Raw genomic sequence first — 19901 nt, 5'->3', positions numbered from 1 at the left:
AGCAAAGGAAGCTGGAAGAGGGGTCCAAAAAACAACCAACCTTATAGCTCCAAGCTCCCAGAACTGCTCTATCAGAATGTTATCCCATTGTGCTGAACCCAACTGCTTCCATCATTGGACGTGGAGCTTCTGGAAGTCAGGCACTCACACTGGTCTATTTATCTGGCACAGAGAAGGCACACACCAAATGCTTGTTGAGTAAATGGCTCTATCCGAGACAGCCTGCCTGGCTTAACCTGATGAACTGCCCTCGCAGCGATGAGGGAGATTCAGAAAGTCACATCACGAGAACAAGTCACCCACTGGATGGTGAAGGCTAGGAGGCCATGTTAACACTACAGACTAAGAGAAGCTACAGCGGGCTCTCTGGGGGCGGGGCAGAGTTTGATGAAAATCATATATGACAGCAAGTATTTTTTAGTGTGTCTGTGTGGTAGGACTAGACCACACAGGAAGTGGAGGTGAAGGGTTAAAATATTGATTCTAGATGGTAGAAGGTTGGCAGCCAAAGAAAAAGGAAATCGAAGAGAAGATGTTGCAGAAGATTTGCAAGAAGGCTGGCTTCTGAGCTATCTCCCTCTGGGGCGGGGGAGGGGGGGGAGGCGGGCCCGCGGAGCCTGATGGAGAGGCTGGCAAGTGTGTGCTAGTTGGAGGAAGGCGGGAGTTCGGATCCCAGTGCTGACCCTGTCTGAGAGGTACTGGGAGCTGATGTGGAGAGAGAGGGTCCTCTTGGCTAGATTCGCTGAATTAGGAGAAGTGGGAGCGTGTGGCCGGTGGGCGCATGCCCTCCAGAGCCAGGAAGCCTGGTGTGATTCCTGGTTCTGCTTGGCACTAGCAGCGTGGGCCTGGACAGGTGACCTAACTTCTCTGGGCTTCATCAATCAAACATGGGCAATCATAGCGCCTCCTGCAGAGGGTTGTGGAGAGGAGTGAATGAGGGAATAGACTGAAGGGAATATATTGAAACAGAGCCCGAAGCCGAAAGGCAGCTGGCTATTGGTAATGTCTTCAGGGGGTCCTCAGTGAGCGATGCCTCAGGGTGAGTGGTAGGGAAGGGAGGGGGTAAGGGACAGAGAGAAAGCATTTCACTCTGTTCACTAGTGCTCCAAACAGGTGGGCCAGTGGTTTGGCCTTGGAAATATTGTAGCTCTCCTCAGCATTTTGATAGGAGACTACTATTCCTCATGGGAAGGAGATGCGCCTATGTAAGGTAGCTTATGGGTAGCTGAAGATACCGCCTATCTAAATCTACCATGGGGGGGGGGCAAAAAAGAAAAGCATGAAACAGAGGGGAATTTGGCATTATTCGGATTTGAAAGTAGCCTGCTGCTACTAAAGAAAATCTTCAAAAAGGGTAAAAAATAATTAAAACAAAACAAAGGGGTGGGAGTAGATCCATGATTTAAGATGGCGGCGCCTGACATGAGAAGGCAAGGGGCCACCCCAGCTTTTCTGGCAGTGACCTCGCGCGTGCCAGATGGAATGTGCTGAATTCTAAATATCTGACACCAAAGAAACCAGGCTAGTCGCTCACGGTTTTCTTTTTTTAAAAAATCCCCGTGGAAGACAGGCTTTGGGCTTATCCACTGGCCCAAAGCTAGGGTAATAGGGCTGGGGTGAAGAGGGACCTGGGCTCACAACACAATGGCTCTGTCTGACCCACCTCAGCTTCCTCGATCTTGCCAACCCTTTCTTGTGCCTAAAATAGAACCACAAGGGAGGGGTGACTTCAGACACATGGTACACCTTTATTTTTAGCCAACCGAGGACATTTTATTTACTAAACAATATGATGAAATGAGAGCTTAAACATAAAAGCTCCAGGATGTTAAGAGGTCATGATGCAGAGAGTTTTTCAGCAGATAAACCCTAGAAACTGACAAAGATACTGCGCACTAAAAATATTCCGAGAGGACATTATTGAGGGACAGATAACATTTGCCATTTTAAACATGCCCTGTCTCTTTCAGTTGCATCTGGATTAATATAATTCAGGATAAGACCACTCAATACTTATTTTATGTCAACGGAGACCCAGACTGAGAATTCTTTTCTTTCTTTAGTCATACAAATGATATATTACTATTTATCTTGTTTTAAAAAGATTTCTATGTAGCAACGGTATTACAGAACACAACACCCAGAAGGCCAGTGGGGGACGGCATTGAAGACAATCCTGCTTTACAAAAACCATGTCTTCAAAATGCTAAGCACCCTCTCATGCCACAAAGATCTGGAATTTAAGAGGAGAACCTTGACCAATCGGTTCAACTCTGAAGGAAGAGACCATAAAACAAAATGAATAACAAAAACCTGCATTCTTCCTGGCTTCCAGAGTCGCACCAGAGAACCCTACTGCCCTGGAAAGAAACAGATGCTATGACTCTTTGGTAAAAGAAAGTCCAATTCCCTAGATCTGTTGTTCTAATGACACATTTCTCAACTAAATTTTGCTCTCCGTGACATAATTTTCTGGCCTCACTTCTCACGCGTTGTAACTGACATCAGGAAGAGCGATTTTGGCTCCCTCAAGATACAGTCTTGTTGATGCACTGTGTGTTGTCACCTAGTTCTGGGTCACGTACATCCCTCTGAGCAGAGCTATAGGAAGGGAGGGAACCTCCTGGTCCAAGAATGGGCAGGGAAAGATGTTCTCCTGCTGATGTCCCTCCCTGCAGTTAGTCTGTGTCTTCGAGTGACCCAAAGGTCATCAAACTTTGCATCTGCCCGAGCTGTAGACATTGTCGACGGCCTCCTCCCTCTTGAATCCCAATCCCTCAAGGCTCTGCTTATCCCCAGCAGCTGGCCAGTCTCAGAGAAGAGTCACAGAGCTTCAGAGCTGAAAGGGACCATGGCCACCACCCAGTGCTCTCATATTACCATCCAACTCCTTTCTGTTCTCCAAAGGGTCAGTGCTAAAGGGACCTATTTTCCTAAAGAAATTTCCAGGCATCAGTTTACATCAGCAGGAGGATTTTTTTTTCCTGGAGGCCACTGTTTTCTCCCCTCTCATCATGGAATGGTCACCCCTTATTCCAAGCATCTAACATGAAGCTGATTTCCATAGCAGGTACTTTCTGTCTTCAAAGTGGGCTCTGGAGTGAGTACTGACCTCAGACTCTACCAAGACATATTCACAGTGAAGCTAAACGCGAGCATATGGGCAAAGAGTTCCTCTGGGTGTGTATGTAAATTTATTAATGTGACAATACTTACAAAGCATTAAATACTAAATCTCATTAAGTCAAAATACAATATAATTTTTTTTCCTTCACCATGAATCCCAAACATTTTAAAGCTTGATAAAATCAGGCATTGATGGTAATGGGCAGGGTTTGTGGAAATGAAGATTAGTAAAGTCATTTTGGAGGACAATATAGGGACACCTACAAAAATTACAAATATGCAGGCCTTTTGGCCCAGTGACTACTTTTAGGAAGCTACTCTAGAGATAATCTTATTTGGGTACAAAGGAGCAGGGAGAAGCGTGGTCATTATGCTTGAGACTATAACTGACAATAATTAGAAACAATTATTGAATACACACACCTGTGGATTGTGAGTAAATTAATAACATAGAATATTGTACAGCCATTAAAAAGCGAATGAGGAAGATGTATATGTGGTGACCCAGAAAGAACTCTAAGACAGATTAGGTGGAAAGAGAAAGTCGTAGAACAGTATGTACGCTATACTAGTGTATGTTCTCTAACGGCCTATACACTGTGCATATACTTGCATGTGAATACTTAGAAAAAAGGGTGTAGAAGATTGTATCCAAGCTGATGTCAAGGGCTACTGGTGGAAAGATGAGTGGAATTAGGAAAAAGGGTCATCAAGAAGAACTTGTACTTTAATCTCTATTGTTCAGTGAGACTGATTCATAGATTATACTATGTGTTATGAATGTTATTTGGTTACATTTAGCTTATTTTTCCTTAGAGAACTAAAGGCTTAGCCCAGAAAAATCTGGTTGCCTCCTTATTTCTATAGCCTGAGACCCCACTTGAGATTTTCTTACTTAAGTCCTCTTCCCACTCCACCCTCTGCAACACATATATTTGAAACTTAGCAAAATCATCTTGGATCCTTGTCATGGAGATAAATACAGGATGTAATGCTGAGCTTTTCACAAATGTTTCTTTTTCCCTCAGTTCTTAGTGTTAATCCGTGAGAAAATGAGCTGTGTTTCTGCTAAAGTCAAGGGCAAAAATCTCAAATCCAAATACACCATCACCAATAAACAAAACCAAGTGGACAGAATTCTTTATCAACAGAAAACCACAGCTCCCACCAGAACACAGCCTTCCAGGCTTCGGTAATCACATATTCCTAGGTAGACTTTCCAAGAAACCTATGACTGTATGGGTTTCAAATGGAGTGATTTCTTTACTGACTTTAAATTTAACTCTCTTTCTCTCTCTCTCTTTTTTTTTCTCCAAACTTCCACTTATAGAAAGACTCGTGAGAATTGTAATATTCTTTTCTCTCTTCTCAAGAAAGAAGAATGACTTTGGGATTTATGCATCAAACATATTTTGTCTTATTCTTCTTGTACGGTTGAATTAACTGGATTTTAAAAGCAAATAAAAGCCTGTGATTTGTAATGATTAATTATAGTGGAAAAATGGAATATGTTACTTGTAAGGAGTTGGGAGAATAAGAGGCTTGCTTCAAAGGCACAGAAAATTGTCACCAATGTCTGCACTGCAGAATGTCCTGGAGGGGGCCTCAGGAGCTTCACTTTAAGAGTCGCAGTGGGTTCTGAGGGTCAGCTGGGTATATTTTCCTTCTTGGTATAAAACACAATTTCCAAAGCAGTTATGATCACCCGTGGATACCACAGGTTATCTCAGAAGGATTCCAAAAAACACCCTCACAATCTCATAGCAAATTATTTAAAAATTTTCCATTTTAAAAATAAATACATTCCGGGGTGCCCAGGTGGCTCAGTCGGTTTGGCAGCCAACTCTTGATTTCGGCTCAGGTCATGATCTCAGGGTCCTGGGATCGAGCCCCGCTTTGGGCTCTGTGCTCAGTGGGGAGTCTGTCTGAGATTCCTTCTCTCTCTCTTTAAAATAAATAAATAAAATCTTTGAAAAATAAATATATTCTATTGAGTACTTTCAGAAGGATAGGGAATGCCAGGTTTCAAATTAGCAAAGACTGCAGTATCCCAACTCAAAAATGGTTGGGAATATCTGCCTCCCCCTTGCTTCTCCTAAAAAACATTTGATGTCCAATCCTCAAATTTGTTATTCCTTCTTGAACAAAGAGAAGGCAGTATTACAATTCTCATGGTATTTGGAACTACAAATGATTTACTGCGACAGGGACTAGGATGAAAATCACGAGCTATCAGGTTTTATCCCCCCGTTAGAAATAGTACATGCATTTCCATAGTTTCACATAATACAGCTACTTATTTGATTTTTGTGAACATCTTAAGATAAAAAAAAATGGGCTCTCATCCTTTAAAAAATCTCCATGCAACAGTATGAGAGCTTTCCAGAATAGAGGCTTGGCATTTCTCCTTTCCAGAATTCAGACTGTTTTTCTTTGTGTCTTAGGTATTTATGGCAGGAAGGCTGGGAGGAACAGGACAGTACTCATCAGAGGAAAAAGGGTAATAATCTTTGGAAAGAAATTGGCTGGGACATGTGAAACTCAGCAGGCTTGAAGACGCTCTTCTTGTTTCCCAGCGTTCTGTTCTGAATCTCTGTCTCCTGGGCAGAGTTTGCAGCCTGTGAGGCCTGTTCACTGTGCTCTGGTGTATGTGAGAGCTTTCCTGCGAACCACCACGGGGATCCAGCGATCACATAGCCCCCTGCACTACTCCTCTGTGCTCTCTTCTCCTAATTACATAAACTTGATCACTTGGCTAGAAAAAAGTCTTGGCAGGGGCTCCTGGGTGGCTCAGTGGGTTAAGCCTCTGCCTTTGGCTCAAGTCATGATCTCAGGGTCCTGAAATCGAGCCCCACATCAGGCTCTCTGCTTGGCGGGGAGCCTGCTTCCCCCTCTCTCTCTGCCTGCCTCTCTGCCTATTTGTGATCTCTCTTTCTGTCAAATAAATAAATAAAATCTTTAAAAAAAATATTGGCAAGTCTGGCCAGGGGTTTATCAATTTTATTAATTCTTTCAAAGAACCAGCTCCTAGTTTCGTTGATTTGCTCTATTGTCTTTTTGGTTTCTATTTCATTGATTTCTGCTCTGATCTTTATGATTTCTCTTCTCCTGCTTGGCTTAGGGTTTCTTTCTTGTTCTTTCTCCAGCTCCTTTAGGTGTAGGGTTAGGTTGTGTACCTGAGACCTTTCTTGTTTCTTGAGAAAGGCTTGTACCGCTATATATTTTCCTCTCAGGACTGCCTTTGTTGTGTCCCACAGATTTTGAACCATTGTATTTTCATTATCATTTGTTTCCATGATTTTTTTCAATTCTTCTTTAATTTCCCAGTTGACCCATTCATTCTTTAGAAGGATGCTGTTTAGTCTCCATGTATTTGGGTTCTTTTCAAACTTCCTTTTGTGGTTGAGTTCTAGCTTTAGAACATTGTGGTCTGAAAATATGCAGGGAATGATCCCAACCTTTTGATACCGATTGAGTCCTGATTTAGAACCGAGGATGTGATCTATTCTGGAGAATGTTCCATGTGCACTAGAGAAGAATGTGTATTCTGTTGCTTTGGGATGAAATGTTCTGAATATATCTGTGATGTCCATCACCCGAATGTTTATAGCAGCAATGTCCACAATAGCCAAACTATGGAAAGAACCTAGATGTCCATCAACAGATGAATGGATCAAGAAGATGTGGTATATATACACAATGGAATACTATGCAGCCATCAAAAGAAATGAAATCTTGCCATCTGCGACAACATGGATGGAACTAAAGCGTATCATGCTTAGTGAAATAAGTCAAGCAGAGAAAGACAACTATCATATGATCTCCCTGATATGAGGAAGTGGTGATGCAACATGGGGGCTTAAGTGGGTAGGAGAAGAATCAATGAAACAAGATGGGATTGGGAGGGAGACAAACCATAAGTGACTCTTAATCTCACAAAACAAACTGAGGGTTGCCGGGGGAAGGGGGTTTGGGAGAAGGGGGTGGGATTATGGACATTGGGGACGGTATGTGCTTTGGTGAGTGCTGTGAAGTGTGTCAACCTGGTGATTCACAGACCTGTACCCCTGGGGATAAAAATATATGTTTATAAAAAATAAAAAATTAAAAAAAAAAAAGAAAACCTTTAAAAAAAATTGGCAAATTGCACTAGGTTAAGCATTTCCTACTTTTGCTCACCATGGAGAAAAATATCTGTTGTAATGCACCAAAAGTTTAGGCAAGGATGGCCATTTGGCAGGGACTCTCCATTTACAGGGCAACTGCCAGACAGAAACCAGGCATTGTTTCATTATTCAGAAAGAGCTCTGGCCTTCGTGGACTTGTGGCAGGTCAAATTCAAGTTTCAGGAAGGATTAGGACTGTAAAAAGATCACTTCTCTCCAAATTAATCTAGGAATTCAGTATACTTCCAATGAAAATCGTGTGTGTGTGTGTGTGTGTGTGTGTGTGAGAGAGAGAGAGAGAAATTTAATAATTTGATTCTAAAACTACTATGGGAGAGCAAAGTGTTGAGAGAACCAAGACAAATTTGAAGACTAACAAGGCTCATTATGCACAAATAGTGATTTAGACAGTGTGACCCCCACATAGGGAGAGACAGAGAAATGAAACAGAAAAGAGAGCCATTAATAATCCCACACAGGTACAGATGCTTGATACCTGGCACACGTGATGCTGAAATCTAGTGGGGAACGAATGAACTACTCAAAGTGGTGTTTGGATGTAATCAATATAAAATTTGATCCTTAGTGTTAATTGTATGGGGAAAAAAAATCCCAAGGCATTAAAGACCTAAATGTGAAAAAACCAAATTTTTAAATTTTTAGAAAAATTGAAAGATACTATAAAAACAAGGTGAAAAGACAAGCCTAAAGCTAGTCAATGATATTTGTAACATAGAAAACCAAAAAAGGATTGCAGAGACAAATGAAGAAATCAATAAGAAAATCAACAGGGAAAAGGCAAACAACCACGTAGGAACATAGGCAAAGAATCCAGACAGGCACATCATGGAAGGAACGCGTGTGAACCGTGAACAACATGCCCGCATATGCAATTTTCCGCAGAATCAGTGCACGGAGACCGAGAGACTGAGAAGCCTGGTGCAGGCCAGTCCATCCGGGAAGCCACTGTGCGGTGCTGTACGCACGCCGGAGAGATCAGAGGGTATCAACCTGAATGCAGCAGGTGCTCTCTCCCCGCTCTCGGCTCCAGCCTCCCTGGCACCCTCATGTAGCATGATCATCCCTAAAAGACCGAAGCTATGACAGAGACAGCTGCAGTGCCACCGAGGAAACGGGGGCCTTTTGGAATCAGAGGACCTGGCCTCACTGTGGAACTTTGCACAGCTTCTTTAACTCTCCATCTGTTTCCTCTCTGGCAGAGAGCTTTAACTAGAGTGACCTTGATGTGACCTTGACGATGCCAATGAGCTAGTGCCTTCCACTAGCTTCCAGCTTACCCTAGACCGATGCACACACAGGTGAGTCAGCATGAGTGCCCCACGCGTGCCAGGTCTCCTCATTGTAACCAACGGCTCCCGCACAGAAATAGCATCAGCCTTTCCAACTCCTGCTTACATGGAGGAAGTTAGGACCCCAGAGGGAAGTCAGGACCCCACCAGCCCAAGCATCCAATAAGAGACAATGGGAGCTCCATTCTTTATCCTGCCAGTGTGTTTAAGCTTCCTGGGGGTGGACAGGCTGGATTCAAACAATGGGCGGGTTGATTCCTTCTGCGTGCCTATTTCCAGAGTTGTAATGTATATTCTTTTTCTCCCACTTCCTGTCTTCTATTTTCTTCTTGCTACAAGGCATTTTTAATACCAATTTATTAAAAACAGGTATTTTAAGATTCGGCTTAAAAAGATTCTCTTGCATCATCAGGCTTAGTTAAAATTCTGAGCATAAAGGCTTCTGGAGGAGAAATTCAGGACAAGCAGCCAAAAAAGACTGGACTTTGCTGAATGTTGCTGAGCCAACAACTCCCCATGGGACCTGAGGCAAAGGCACATGACCTTGGGGCTCCACATTCTCATGAAGAGTTCTTACAGGCCACTGAAATACCCTCAGAACACTAGTTCACTATACACACACACATGTTTATATTTAACACTTGCAGTTATATGTTGGTATTTTCACAGTGGGATCTTTTCCAATATGTGCATTATGAAACTCTGGGCTCAAGAGCCCAGGAAACCGGAAGTGCACACGGCTGCTCCTTACGGAACACTGTCTCCGTCCGTCTCTAACCACCACCTGCATTGTCAGCTGCTTCCCAAATCAGCCACTTTCCCTTTTGATGTCTGAGACCTATGACTTCTCTCTTTGACTTAACCAACAGGTGTTCTCAGACTCTTTTCATGATGGGCTGCCTTCCCTCGGGGTTCCAGGCAGATGGAGTTTCTCCTAAAAGATGGCTGAGAAGCACAGAGAAATATTTCTCCCCTGATCCGCCGTTGGAAGGGCACACTGTTGGGACCCTCTCGGACATCTTCGCATTTCCCACTTAGAAGATGCAGGGATACATGGGCAAACCATAAGGACCAGACCTCCATATCCCATGGAAACATTGCAAGTACAAATCTTTTGTCCTTTGATTTAGGGCCTCAGTATGCCAGATCTGTGCCAAAATGTAAGAATGGGCAGAGATGTCTTCGAACCATGGTGCTGGGTCTGGGAGAGCAGAGGGAAGTCTAGCTTGTGTGGCAGGGGAGTCTCCCGCTGGGCAGGTGAAGCCTAGCATTGCAGGGTGAATCTCAAACGCGCTATGTGAAGTTGATCATGAGTCTTCTCTGCCACGGGTGTGGACTGAGGGCCTCAACAGACACATGTGTATACCCAAGAGGCTAGCAGTCACCAGTGGACAGGGTATGGGGACAAGACTGAAGACACCCCTAGATTACATACGGGGATATAAGAAGTGCATTCCCCAAGAGTGACATTAGCGTGGCAAGGTAATATTTTAAAATATTAATGGATTTCATATCCTTGCATGAAATCACAGTTCTTTTGACCCTACAACCCACCTCCTGTCAATCAGCTAGGTGTTCAGTTTTCAAAGGCCATAGGATACTCAGGAACTGAAAGAGGCAGAGGTAGGCTTCTAGCTCCCAAGACCAGAGAGAGGTCCCTAGGTCAGGGATATCCTGGGAAAGAGCGAGAGAAGCCTTGGATGCATTTGTAGGTTTAGAGAACAAAGGGCATGTGTGTTTCATCCCTTGAATGCAGCCCAAGAAAGCAGAAGATCCAGAACAAAGATGGCTGTGTCATGTGTCAGATGAGGTCACAGAGTGCTCTGTGGCCCAGCCTATATGTGGCCCAGAGGTGCAGAGCTATAGAAGAAGCCACCAAGAGACTCTCAGAGTTCCTCGGGCCCTCACTCAAGGACAGCAGAAAGCTCCTGAACAGCACCTGCCACGGTCTTGTGGACTGACCGTGGAGATGTACTTGGGGTGAAGGATGTTGCTGGGAAGCCTTCAGGGACAGATGGTACCTGTCCAACAGGCACCAGCTCCTCATCGCCTAGGTCCCCAGGACTTAGACATGGCCATGGGGAAGACTGGCTGGAATTGCCAGACAGTAAGTTTCCACCACGAGGGGCATGGGAGCACAGTGTACAAATTAAAAGTTGGAGAAAAAATTTTGAAGTTGCATGTATTATATAACTAAACATTTATCCCAAGATTGGTGCCCACTACCTTGGTAAAAATCAGCCCAGAAGAGATGAGTCTAGTTTATGACTAACCCATTCTAGGAGGTGACTTGACTTCCTTCCTTCCCTTCCTCCTTCTCTCCCTGACCCACCATACAACCAGGTACTGGGCTGAATACCAGCAATGCTTTTTCTTTCTTCCTTTAAACCCCAAACACCTGTTTTCTGCTGTCAAGATTTGGCAGTTTAGCTAGGAGTGGGTGGGGAGGGGAGGGGCAGAGATGGAGATACAGGCATGTGCCGAGGGCTGCAATGGAACCACATACTAAGTGGTTTAGGAGCACTGAGGAGAGCTTGCTAATCTGAGACGGGGACATCTTTGCAACTTGACAGCGCCTCTCTCTCCAAGCAGTACCGGTAGGAAAACTAAACTGTGATCAGAAAGCTCTAATGGATTCAGTAGTCTGGAAAATTGGGGGGATGGACTGTGGCAGAGCCATTGTCTGCACACGGGTATCCTCCTCACTTTCCAGCCCCTTTGCCACTAGGAGGGGCCACATGGCTGGGTTTTGACAATAACCCTACCAAGGGACACTTCAAGAGCTTACATGCCTCTGTAGCTCAGACGTTCTCTCTCCTCATCATCATGTCCACCAGGCCTCTTCCTCCTGGTGGAGAAGCTTCAAGATCTCTGAGCCTTCGTCAGTCCAAGTCTTTGAGAAGACGCGCGGGACAGCGACCCCACCAAGCCATGGTGAGCTTGCGACATGAGCAAGAGGCTCCCAACTGAACTCACTCTCTGAACTTTGGGGCCCTTTTGTTCCTACAGCTAAGCAGACTGTCCTGACTTGGTGCTCAGGATGATGATGAGAAGGGGGAGCTGGGTTATGAAAACATTCTGCGGCTGTTCAGAAAACAAGGTGCTCTGCTCTCAGGGGGACGGGGATTTTAAGAACAACATCCTGAAAGAGATGGTGGAGTGACAGGCAGCCGTGTGACATTTGTACATAGGGAGAGGACGTGGACCCGGCTTCAGGGGCCATGTTGGTAGAAAAAAGCCTGAGCCGGGGGCAGAAAACCGGAGAAGGTAGGGAAGCCACATCTCCACCTTCTTCGTCTCCCTGTCCGGGCAAAGGCCAGGAGCTGCTCCCTCCCCTCCCCCCTCCCACCCCCTAATCCCAGGCAGTCCCTTGTGGGGCCCATGGGGTAACACAGCACAGTCAGGGGTCTCTGGGGAGGGGGACTGCGGCAAACTAAAGGTAGCTGCTCTCCTGCTGCAGCCCCCTGGAGGCCACTAGCTTCAGGACTGGTACCTTTGAAGGGGAACAACCCAGGGAGAGACAGAGAAAATCAGCAAAAAAGGCCACTTTAATTTTACTCTGGAATAAAGTTTATCTTCTCCTTCCCCTCCCCGAAAAGCCTCGTAGACTTGAAAATATTTCCATCCTTACTGCACCGGTTCATCTGAAACCAGTGTTTGAAGTGAGTCGTCAGCACATCTGGGCACCATCTAAGTGACTGAGCATGAGGGAGCTGCCAGCAGACGGCTCACAGAAGCTTCTTTTCCTGCTGTGTAACCCATGACGCAGTGCGGCGCAGAAGGGGTGTGGCTCTACAATCTGTCAGTGACAAGGGGACGCATGTTGGAAACAGGTCCATTCAAGAAAATGATAATCCTTTCATTCCCTAGAATGCTACTTACGTTCTCCCCTACTTTTTCCCAGATGAGAACAGAAATCTTCATGGGACCTAACTATTCCCTGGGAAAGTCATCGGATGGCAGGGAACCCATGAGGCAATGACAACTGGAATACTGACGTCTAGTAGAAGTCTCTGGTGTGGGAGCCACAGAATAGCAGAAGAGTGTCGACAACTTTATAGGGTCCCCCAGCACTGGCATCGTACCCCGCTGATTAGGCTGACTCTACAGGCCTGTTGGAAAAAGAGCACCATGACAAATCACAGCGACAATGACAACAGCTACGTCAGCTGAGTGCTCCGAAAGTGCCAGACCCTGAGCTCCACCCACCCTCTCCTTCAACCCTTACAAGCATCCCCGAGGGAGTTATTATTACACTCGTCCCCTCTGGCAAATGAAAAGCTCTAAGAACAGTCATTTCGTAATAATAGTTTACACCACCAGAGTAGGAGACAGTGTGCATCTAAGTTGGTTTGTTTTATACCCTATAGATCTGGTGTCGGTTTACAGACTGTGTCTTCAGTATCAGGGCGGCCAGACTAGAGCACAAAGGAAGAAGGGAACATTCTAGAATGTCTACTACATAGAGAAGTTCCTGACAGTGTTGGCTGCCAATCCTGCCAGGTATAAATACCTCCCATCTTTCTAAAAATAAACAAATAGTAGCTCAGGGAGGGCTGATTGTCTCATCAAACCAACGCAGTCCTAAGCAGTGAATGGGGCAGGGGGTGCGTTTCTCACATGTCCTCAACAATACCAAGTGAGTTCTGGGGACAGCCTCAGCAGGAATCACGGCCAATGCCCGTCTGCAGAGGTGAGTCACGTGTGTGACCCGGGGAGGTCCTCTCCACCGTCAGGGCATCAGTTTCCTCCTCTGGGAGATGGGGACATGGGACATGAGGGGGTGAATGAGAGGCCAAATATGGAAAGGCTCTCTGAAGTCTCAGGGGCTGTGTAGGTGAAGATATGAAATAGGATGTGGAAGGTGGTGGTAAAATACCAGAAAAAAACAAAATCTGCATCTAATGGATTACTAATGGATTTATATTAGTGTTAATGCAGAAAAAGGACTTTAAGCCATCAGCATTACCAGGAAATTCTGCAAACTGAAAAGGCTGGGCAGGAAAATTTGATGCATCATAACAATAGCATTTTTCAGCAACGGCCAGACAAGCATGGCTGCCTACTGACTGATCAAAAGTTCCTTAGTGTGGTGGTTAAGATCAGTGACTCCCAGCCAGGAAGTCTAGGTTCGAATCCCCATTCTGCCGCCTACTGTCTGTGTCACTGTGGGCAAGTCCCCTTACTTCTCTTTGCCTCTGCCTCCCAGATGTAGAGGGGGATGTTTCAGGTACCCATGCCTTGGGGTTGATGGGAGGATTTTGAGCACGAACACACGAATGTCACTGTCCACTGGGAGCTAGTCTCATGTCCAATCTTTGACATCTAACCAGCTTTCTGTCCCATCAGGCTATATACTTCAATGAGGGTACCCAGTGCTGGGGACTCTGGTCCTGCTCCTCCAGAAACTTACTTAGAACCTAAGCTTCAAAGAATTCAGTTGAACCATATGAAACTGCTGTTCTGTAGGCCAAATATGGGAGGGAAATCAGCAGTCTCATCCATTTCAACCTGATACATATGGGCAAACAAATCCAAAGCTCAGAAAAGCAGCAAAAAAGAAAGAAGAAAGAGAAAAAAGAAGAAAGGAACAAGCAGTCCAGTAAAAATCATAAAAGGAGAGTCTGAAGAAATGTAAATAAAATAACCACGGCTTACACAGCTGCATCAAAGAAACGCATAAATTAAGTCCAGGACCTAATCATGTCCTTTAAGCACAAACATTAACTCAAGAGGCGGGTGGCTTTGCAGATGCACGTATCTGACTAAGAAGTGGGAAGAGGAGGGACTTTTTTTTTTTTTTTTTTTTTTTTTTTAGGGCCATAAAAGAGACATGGAGGGACTCTCTGCTCCCCTGAGGGGCCAGCTCCTCTCTGCTGGGTCACACACTCCTTTCTCATCTGCTGCTTTTCTCCCCAGCTCCTTTTGATCCACAAAAGAGAATCTCAGCCCACCCTCTTCGCCCACCCCTCCTGCTCCTGACGTCAAGCCCTCTCCCACACTGTAGCCTCTTCTGGAGCCTTCCTCCTCCAACTGCCGGCTACTTTCCTCCCACCCTCGAGGTTCACCTTCCATCCTCTCTCCCACAGAGGCAGCCCTGTTGAGGAGGAAGCAGGGAGCAGATACCCGGCCAGGCTTTCCACAGTTGGCAGCTGGCGTTCCGGGATTTTCCCCCTTGCACTTGAACTGGACAGGAGGGCTTAGGGGGGTAGGTTTCAACACAAGCAAGAGATGATGACAGCATCTTTCTCTTCCTACATCCCACTGGTCTGCTTTCTGCCAGTTTTGCCAAGTCCATTCCCAGAAACAGAATATAGGGTCATCATATAAGAAAGCAGTCCCACGGGCTCCATGTGAAAGTATGACTATTACTGCTACTATTTTTGGGTGATTACTGTGGGGTATAACTTATGCTAAGCCCTTTGACATTAGAACAGATGCTATTATTATCCCCATTTTTTATATGTGGGAACTGAGCCACAGAAGGGTGAAGTGATTTGCTGAAGGGGCCACTGGTAGGTGACAGAGCTGGGGGCCCACCAAGGCAGTTGGACTCCAGAGCCCCTGCTCTTAGTCTTCCTCTAAATGCCATTTGAGAATCAGTCTTGGCTTGCCATAACCTTGTAGGGTACTTCCGAAAAGACTGGCAACAGCATCTACCTCAAGCTTTGGAACAGGAAACATAATACACTTACATACACAGAAGTAGAAAACCATATGCTTTTTCCATGACAGTACTTTGGGACAAAGGCAGTGGTCCACTATAAGGATTTGGGGCTGAGAAAAATATTCTTTATATTGCCTGAAACAGGATGCTGTATTCAAGGAAAGGCAGCTATGTGGCCATGGGAACACTTTCCAAGGATGGAAGATAAATGAGTAGATCAGCCTGGTGTCCCACAATAGCTTGGCACTTGCTGCTATGGTCAGCCATGCTCTGGGGACTGTAGATTTGTTGGTAAGGTGAAGGTTGTAGGGGGTCCCGATCTCCTTCCTGGCCTCGGGGTCTCTAAGACATCATGTGAGGGGTCTTGAAATACACTTCTCCATAGCCAGAGCTCTAAGTCTAAAGCCCAGGATTACCTTTAGAAGCTCAAAGAACTATCATCTCTGGAAACAGTGGCTGTCTCCCCAAGAGCAGGTCAGAATCATCTGCCGTGTCTAGAAGGAAAAGCTCCTTCCCTTGGAGATTAAGAAGGGGCAATGCTGCTGAGGAGCCAGAGGAGGTTGGAGTGATGTTTTAACAGAGACCAAGGGGCCAAGAGTAATTAGAACTCTTGGTCGCAAGTGACAGAAATCCAACATAGCTCTATCATGGCCAAGAGGGGAATGTATTGACTCAGGGAACCAAGCCAAAGGAAGTAAGGTGGCCAGCTGGGTCCTGGGACAGTGAAACCAGGTCCTGGAGCCCCTGTGCCCTTTCTGCCCCCGTCTCTTCTCTCTGATGGTCAGCTGCTTCCCCCCGCACACCGGCATCCTCTATGAAACACGACAACGTGGCTGCCAGAAGCTGTCACAAGCACATCCTCCCAGCTTCACGACTAAGAAGGTGAGCTCATCCTCTCATTCCAGTGACTGAACTCCTAGACAAGCTATCCAGCGGGCTTGCTTCCATGGCCAGCGGAGTGAAGTGGTGTGACAGACTGCCCCCCACCCCCCGAAGCAACAGCGGGAGAGGAAGAGCAGTTCTTCAGGCAGGGTTCCCAGGAGCACTGGAGGGGAGCTGTCACCCATGTCCACCCAGGGATCTGGCAGCCCTGGGCCCTCAGGTCTCTGCAGTCCTGTGGGGAGCCGCTCTGGGGTGCGCAGCTAGAGCAGCGGCCAAGGGGGAGGCTGCAGAGGGGATGCGGTTGCATAAATCCTAGCAAAACTGGCTTGGAGAAGGGGCGCCCGGCTGGCCGAGTCAGTAGAGCATACAGTTCTTGATCTCACGGTCATGAGTTTGAGCTCTGCATGGTGGGTATTTATTTACTTAAAAGCAAAAAAGGGGCGAGGGGATGCCTGGGTGGCTCAGTGGGTTAAGCAGCTGCCTGCAGCTCAGGTCATGAGCCTAGGATCCTGGGATCGAACCCTGAATCAGGCCTCTTGCTCAGCAGAGAGCCTGTGTCTCCTTCTGCCTCCTACCCCCGTCCCCCGTCTGCTTGTGCTCACTCTTTCTCTCTTTGACATATAAATAAATATTTAAAAAATAAATGAAAGTAAACAAATTGGCTAGGAGGTCAGAATGAAACACTTCTTCATAATTCAGACCTTCCCTGTTCTGGGGAACTCACACGGTCTGGGAGACTAAAGTCAGATACGCGGAGGGAGAAGGGCATGAGGGCCAGAAATACCCCCCAATTTCAGAAACTATTCAGGGACTCAAGGGCAAATGTCACCCTTCGCAAGGAGCGGGATGCAGCATCATAGGCAGGAGGGTGGGAAAACGTGAGGGACCCCGTCCAGGCTCAGCACCCCCCCCCCAAACCCTGCCCAGTGCAGAGCCCACCCCAACAATGATCTCCAGCCCGGGAAAGCGGGCCACCTGGGTCCACGCACTCAGGCTACACGATTCCAGCGACAGAAATAACGTGGGCGCGCCGTACAAACATCAGATGAACATGAACGCTGCAACATCTGGAGAACTGTCACCATCTGCCACTCTGAGACCAACACGGAAAGGATCAGCAGGAGAGCTGCAGTCTGGGGCCTGGGTTTAAAAAAACCCAGCGTGGGCTGCTGCTGCTGGCTCTTGGCTGCTGAGCACAGCAGTGGGTCTTCCTGACGGGGCAGTTTATAGGTTTTCACAAATCCCTGCTGGCCCATTGCAAAGGCCAGGGGGCCCCGTACCGAGTGGCTCCAACGGCCCCTGCTGCCCGAGCCCGCTGGCGAGGCTTTGCCGCATCCCTCCCGCAGCCTCAGCAAAAGAGAGAAGGCCACGGGTGGAGAGAGCAGCCAAGGCATCCTCCTTGAGAGGACATCCTTGACCCAGTCCTCGTCTGATTGTGTCCCCAGAGAGGAGACTTCCAGGCGCAGTCCCAGGAGGAGATGGACACCCAGGCTGTAAGAGGTACAGGCTTGCATCAGATCAGGCTTAGACTGGCGTGCTCACTTGTGAATATCGGTCGAAGGTAGCCAGCCCAAGGGGGACTCAGCATGGGCCGCTTTTTATGAACGGGCTGGTCGTTGCTGGTTTTAAGAGAACCCCGTGAAACCTGACAGATGGCCTCCTTGTGCGGCCGAACAGTAAACGTCATTGTTAGGATTCCAGTCACCATCTCCAGGCAGTCCCCGAAACACAGGTTCTTTGTACATGTGAAATAAAGTCAGACACAAAGGGGGAAAAAAGGCCCATTTTCTCCTAGTGCATCCAAATTGACCCTTTAGACTAAAAAGGGCTATTTTTGCTCCCCAAGGTGGGGAAGCAAAGCAATGACACCCTGAGAGCAATTAGAAAATACACCCATGTGCGGACACCTCACCCTGGTCTTTATTACCAGGTCATGAACTTGGGCTTACATATTAAACCGTGGCGAGGCTGTGAGGCCCTTTTGTTAGGATTATAAGGCAGGTACGACATGTTTGTTTCTTTCTGGGCAGGAAGGGAATTAACTGGGTTCTTATCCCAGCTGTGTCTTGAACCAGGTCCTTTTCCCACTTACTAATTGAGGCGGGAAGGGGGCTGGGCGAGATGCTTGCAGAGGTCCCTCTCAGGACTAACATTCTATAATGCAGTGGCTTTTTTTTATGTGCCTCAGAAGTTCTCTTTACTGACCTTTCTTTCACTGGTGTTTCACCCTCACCTCAGCAACTGACTTCCGTCCGCTCCCCACCTGATCCAAAATCTCTGTATCTAAGATGGACCCCCTTCCTCAACAGCTGCCCCAGGACAGAGGAAAAGCTCGCAGGCAGGCGGCCTTAACTTGGAGACAGTTGAGTCCTCTGTCAGTCACCCAGGGTCAGAACTGCGGGACGACCCGGGCCAGAGCTAAAGTGACCCTGTGCAGCTCTGGAGATCCTTTCTTGTTCCCCAGGGACTCCTTGGCAGTCCATCCTAAAGGGCCCTTGTGGCTTTTGGCAAGCTTGACTGCTAAATGCAGTTGAAGCAGGGAAATCATGTACCATAAATAATAACAAGCTGATCGTCATACTTAAGCATTAACCTGAACTTATGACTGATTAGGTGTTGCACCAAGTGCCTTACGTGTATTAGCATATGTAATCCTCCCAGTAACCCTTAGAAATAGACACTCCCCCTCCTCCTGCTTTTCTGAGTAAGGAACTGAGAGGGACAGGGGACAAGGCTGTAATGGTGTGTGACAGCCAGCAGGTCACTTCACAACTACTGGCTGAAGTCTTTTCATGCCTAAAAGCAGGAGTTCAGCCTGGGTCAGTATTTCCCAAAGTGTGGTGTATGGTCCATTCTGGGCGATCACCTGGCAGACCTGCTCAATGCAGACCCCTGGTTCCACCCCAGATCTACAAAATCAGAATTCCTGGGGGTAAGGCCCTGGCATCTATCTGTTGAACAAGAACCCCAGGTGATTCTGAAGCATGCGAAAGCCCGAGAACCCCGGGTATAGGATTCCAAAGTCCCCACCAGCTCTATTACAATGGCCCATCCTTTCCCTTTGTTAGAGACTCTTCAAGACCCAAAGTTAACCCCCAAATATCCTGAACATCTTCTTTAGATCAGCTTTACCCAACACAAGATCTTGTTTCATATATGACACAGACAAATTTTCCATTCTCTGAAATGCTTAAACCATACCAAACAAATTCCTCCCATTTAGAAGGAATGCAAGAACAAGATGACATGACCTTAGTTAATTAAGTTATTTTACAAATAGAAGTCATTAAACATATGGAACTAGTTACTGAGGATAGGGTCACTGGACCAGAGAACACTGACAGTAAATGAGAGGGGAGGAAGAGAGACGGAGACAGAGACAGACATGGCTAAATCGAAACACAGACACACTCAGATCATGCACGCAGAAGAAAACAGGTAAAACTGGGCTGTAAGCAAAGAGTGTAAGAACAAATAGGCCTTATTTTCACTGAGAACAAGGAGGTCTTGTCACCTTTGACCATGGTCTTGACTTTTCCTCCTAATTTATATCCTTGTTTCCCTTAAAAATGCCTCTCTTACCCCTTTGTCCTCATTCTTTCCCCCGATTTGCCTTTTGGTCTATTTATTTTTGTCCTTCGCTGCTGGAACGGAGGTCAGAGTGACAACACGGCCTGCATTCACCTCACCTTGTCACGTCACCATCTTACTGTGGAGACGCAGCAAATCCCCTCAGCGGAGGTCTCCACT

The 19901-nt window shown here is 46.7% G+C and overlaps 1 protein-coding gene and 1 long non-coding RNA gene across 2 annotated transcripts in view; both read right to left on the bottom strand.

Moving 5' to 3' along the window:
* SCFD2 (sec1 family domain containing 2) overlaps positions 1–19901 on the bottom strand; it is a 439667-nt gene that overhangs the window by 54469 nt on the left and 365297 nt on the right. The gene's annotated exons all lie outside the window — the stretch shown is intronic.
* On the bottom strand, positions 12168–13319 carry LOC309863478. The gene is made up of 3 exons (XR_014311072.1): positions 12966–13319; positions 12485–12714; positions 12168–12401 (listed from the first exon to the last, which is right to left on the bottom strand). It is a non-coding gene; the product is annotated as an uncharacterized lncRNA (long non-coding RNA).

The sequence above is a fragment of the Mustela nivalis genome (assembly GCF_964662115.1).
Source record: "Mustela nivalis genome assembly, chromosome: 4".
NCBI lineage: Eukaryota > Metazoa > Chordata > Mammalia > Carnivora > Mustelidae > Mustela > Mustela nivalis.
This window is presented reverse-complemented; position numbering and strand designations above follow the sequence as displayed.